Raw genomic sequence first — 5,165 nt, forward strand, 5'->3', positions numbered from 1 at the left:
TTGTCGATTGTCAGCACTCCCTGGGTAACTGCCAAATCACCATTGCTCTCCCCTACCCTGAATTCAGACAGCCCGTGATGGTACTAAATTTGCACTCTGCAGCTTCTCACAGCCTCTACCAGGTAAGCGATATAGAGCAGAGGAATCCTGTCATCCCAAACACTGGGAAGTGGTACTTATAAATATGCATATCTAATATTTTCTGCAACTTTCATACACCATGGATGCATTCGTTGGTTGTCTACATTAGGGTGGGGATGAGGGGATAGGGAGGAAATTCAAAAGAATACCAGTCATACTGCTGGTAGTTGTCAGCCTAAGTCTTAGAGTGTATAAAAAAGGTAAAGTAGCACAGTCCGAAGGCCTGAATTAACCACCGGCTATAATTTTACTACTGATTTCCTGTTTAGTCTGGAGCAAATCTGATTTCCAACTTTCAACAAAAAATGGGGTTATAATAACAGTATTGTAATCTGTTTTAGCAGGGTTATGTGAATTTAATGCTTAGTCATTTCAAAGCCTGTGGGGAAGAAAACAAATACTGAATAAATCTGAACTCACCATTTTTTAAATAATTATTATTTTATTTAACTTCATTTATTTATTATTTTTAATTTCACTAGAGAGAGACAGAGGGAGAGAGACAGAGAGACAAAGTGAGAAAGCAAGCCTCCAGATCTGGGACTCAAACCGCAATTAACCATGTGGGAGTCCACTGCCCATAACTGCCACGCCACCTGCCAGCCCCAGAACTCACCATCTTTCAGGATAAATGCTGAAACCCTTTTTTTTTCCCCCTTTGGAGAGGTTTTTGCTATAGGGTACGTGTGCTTGCCAGAAAGACAGAGAGAGACAGAGAGACAGAAAGCGAGAAATCCCCCCCCCGGGGGTATGGCCACACCACAATCCCTTCTCCATTCTCCTCTTAGGATCTTGGGCACGCACGCACATGTGCCCAGCTTGAGTTTAAGCCACCGGGTCCGGGATGCAAACTGCGGTCGACTACATGGGAGTCTAGCAACATAGCCATTACACTAACTGTGGTCCCAATGCTGAAACCCTTTTGTGGGCACCACGAATATGCACCCTGATGTTCCTTCCTGGTGCTTTGGACACGACGTGCCTCCTTTACAATCATGCACAAAGTAAAATAACAGAAACCGCGCCTGCAGTTCCCGAGGTGCTTTTGACACTCAGGACATGGGCCAGTGAATCTCCTGCTAAGCCTAGTAGAGCTAGCGAGAAAAGGAGCTGGAGAACGATGCTCCCTACTCCACGTGCACGGCATATCCTTCAGAACCAGCTAGCAGAATAAAATCAAGTAGCTTGCTGCTGTTCCCACAACCAGTTGAACCATGTAATTAAAAGCTGAAGGGAAAAGAATTGATCAGGTTACGTAATGCATTCTGCCTCAGATTCCCTGATGTTTCTGCCCTCTTCTGCCTTTCTTGCTCTTGTTCTAAGGAAGGCATGGCACGCTCGTTCTTTCTTTTTGACCTCCTTGTCCCTTTTCCATTTGCTTTTCCTACATTTTTATTCATCGGTTATTCCCCTCACAATCTGGATTTATCATGTTGTATATAGCTCATAGCCCAGTGGGAGAGGAAAGACAGCAAGCACATAACAAGATATTGCAGACTGGGAATTCCTAAAAAAACAAGGGCATGTGAGGACAATTGAAGTTGAGGAAAGGACATTCTCTCTCTCTCTCTCTCTCTCTCTCTCTTTAACTTTATTTCTTTTATGAGAGTAAGAGACAGAAAAAACAACACCCTCAGCAGGGCCTACATGCTACAATCCACCTCGCGCGTTCCCAGCCAGTCAGGATCATAGGCACAAGCCGAATGCATACAAGCTGACTGAGCACCGAACCTACCACCTTCCGTATTTATTCCTGCTTCACTGCAGCAGTGTGTACCACTGCACCAAGCTACCTCAGAGGCAAGCACTACTTTAAAACAAATACTCAGGAATGAGTGTTTCCATAGGGCTGTTCTCATACACACCTGTAAGTTCTGACTGTAGTAACTTCAACCAGATTCTTTTTGAGACAATACGCGATCTAATGACAACCTCGTATCTTTCTTTCAACAGGCATTTGTTGATCCCTTAATGCATGCCGTTCACTCTTCAAAATACAGGGGATCTGGGCTAGCTCGCTCACTCTACTCTTCTGAGCACCCCTATCCTTTAACTGCATCCAATTTGTCAGTTTCTGGACTGCATCGCTTTTCTCTTATCTACTCACTCACCCCACAACGGAGCACTCATCTCCACCCATCCTTTTTCTTCTTTCTTGTTGTCTCAGGAGGTAGTCCCTGCTCTGAGCAGAGTTAATTTCTCCATCTGTGCTTAGGAGGAAAAAGATCTCCACTTTCCTTGAAGACTCTACTCCCTTTTTTTTTAATTTTTTTTCTCTCGCCTCTGAATTACGATTATCACTTCATTGTAACTATTATTGAGTACTACTCTGTACCAGACACTATAGACGATGTGCTCTCTTATTTAATCCTCATGAAAATCCTATGAAAAACTGAAATTGAAAAAGGTGAACTTGGGGCCAGCAGGTGGTGTAGTGGTTACGGTCCTGGACTCCCACATGGCTGACCACAGTTCAAGTCTTGGACCTGATGGCTTAAAAATCACACCAGGCACATGTGCGTGTGCACCGAAAATCCAGGAAGAGAATGGAGGAGAGAGAATTGAGGTGTAGCTGTTCGCACTGAGGGGTGATTTCTCACTTTTCCTCTCACTGTCTCTGTTTCTCTCTGTCAAGCACACACGCCCTATGGCAAAATAAAAACTTAAAAAAAAATTTAAGTGAATTTGCCCTAGATTGCAATACTAAGAAATAAGGGCCATTTCACTAAAGTCTACGCATTCAGCCATTGGTGAACTTCACATAGTAAGTAATTTCCATGCATTCTTGGCCAGCCTCCTTCAGTTCATTTTCTGAGTCACTGACGAGAATCTTTATAGATTTCCTGTTATTACTATTTTTTAAATGACCACAAAGTCAGTGGCTTAAAGCAATACATAATAATTATCTTACAGTTCTAGACATTAGACATGTGAAATGTGCCTGGAGAGCTGAATTCTTTTTGGAGACTGTAGAAGAAAATCTGTTCCCTGTTCTTTCTAGCCTCTCAAGGTCTCCTACATTCCTGGGCTTATGGTCCTTTTTTCCATCTTCAAAGCATGGAGATAGCATCTTCTCTCCTCCCTGACCTCTGCTACCTCCTAACATCTCTCTCACTCCACTGTGTTGCCTCCCTCTGAAAGCATTCTGTGATTTCATTGTGCCCACCAACATTGCACGATACTATCCCCACCTTCAAAAACTTAATCATGGGGGCCAGCAGATGTCATGATGGTTAAGGCCCTGGATCCCACATGGCTGACCTGTTTGAGTCCTGGACCTGGCAACTTGAAAATCATGTGGATGCCTACCTCAGTTTCTCATTTTTTAAACAAATTCATTTCAGCATTCCTTAGGGTGTATTTGTGGGTCTTCTCAGAATTTTCTTTGATAAGTTATAACATCTGACTGTTTCCCTCATTAATAAGTTAAATAAAAATTTGGGCAAAGGGCCTACATGTGGTGTGGTGGTTAAGTTGCTAGGCTCCCACATGGCTGACCATGGTTTGAGTCCTGGACCAGGTGGCTTGCTTACTCACTTTGCATCTCTTTCTCTCTCTGGTCAAATTTAAAACAACAACAACAACAATAATAATAATAATAATGAATAAAATTAAACTAAATATTTAGAAAAACGTTTTTGGTACATATTCAACTTCATATTGTGCAAGAGTCAAAATTTTACTTTTGAAAAATGTATTTTAGGGCTGACCCCATAGCTCAGAGGTTGAGCAATGTACATTGAGAGCTGGATCCCACATGGCTGACCACAGTTCAAATCCTAGCCCCAGTGGCTTAAAAAACACACCAGGCACACACATATGTGGGCATGTGTCCAAAATCCTGACTCGAGGAAGAAATGGATAAAAGGGATTGTGGCATGACTAGAACCCGTTTGTAGATTGTTGTTGATGCTGGTTTGTGGGTACATGTGAGTTCATTATAACAGAAATACTTTTCTATTTTTAAATAGATTTTTTATTTTTCTTAAGAGAAAAGGGAAAAGGTATATATCTAGAGATACACAGAATATAGACTACATTGTATTTCTCAATGTAGACCACTTTGGATCCAAACTGGAAACACTTTCATGCTTACCAAGGGCATTTGAAAACTGTCAAAAGAAAAAGATAAAAATATAAAATGTATTTAAATTAATATTTCAAAGTATACATATCAAAACTGAAGTAAATTATTTAGAAAAATATTTAGCACGATATTTAGAGTGATAGATAACATTACCAAGGACTTGTCGTAGACAGTATGAAACATCCTTGTTAACAAAGCTGACTTTACTGTAGCCTAATATTAGTTTAGGGCAAAAAAGAGTATACAGGATCAGTTAGCCTCCCTTTGCCTTTTGTTTTGTTTTCAGAGTAAAGTGAAAATAGATTAGCTTTTCAAGGCCTCCTAGATGTTCCTGACTCTGAAAATTATTTCAGAGGGAGCTAGTCTCAATATTGCCAGCAGGTGGCGCTTTCTCAGCATTTCTTTTTCCAAGCTAAGAAACATTAAGGGCCTATATGAATACAGGAAAGTAAGACCTGTAGCCTTTTCACTCTTCATATTTCACTTCTCTCAGGAAAAATGGTTTAGTTCTATAAATAGAGTAATATTTTCTTGGTTAGTTTAAAAATTTTTTTTTTTCTAAGGCTACATGAGCTTGCTGGAGAGAGAAAAAGTAAGAAAGTCACTCATCACTGCTCCTCCCTCCCCGCAATTAGGGATGGTCACGCCGCAATCCCTTCTCCTCCATTATCCTCTCGGGATCTTGGGCACGCACACACATGCACCTGGCGTGAGTTTAAGCCACAGGGTCCAGGACATGAACCATGGTCAACTACATGGAGTCCAGTGACATAGCCATTATGCCAACTGCTGGTCCCTAGATTAGTTTATTTTTAACACCCTTCATGCCATGAATTCATAGGGAATAGGTTCCAGTAGCTCAGGCTCCTTTCCATTGGTTCTCACAAAGTGTGCTTCTCTGGGTGGAGCAGGCTGGTGCTTTAGTTGAACCCAGGTA

This window comes from Tupaia chinensis, unplaced genomic scaffold, assembly GCF_000334495.1.
Source record: "Tupaia chinensis unplaced genomic scaffold, TupChi_1.0 Scaffold000458_2, whole genome shotgun sequence".
Lineage (NCBI taxonomy): Eukaryota > Metazoa > Chordata > Mammalia > Scandentia > Tupaiidae > Tupaia > Tupaia belangeri.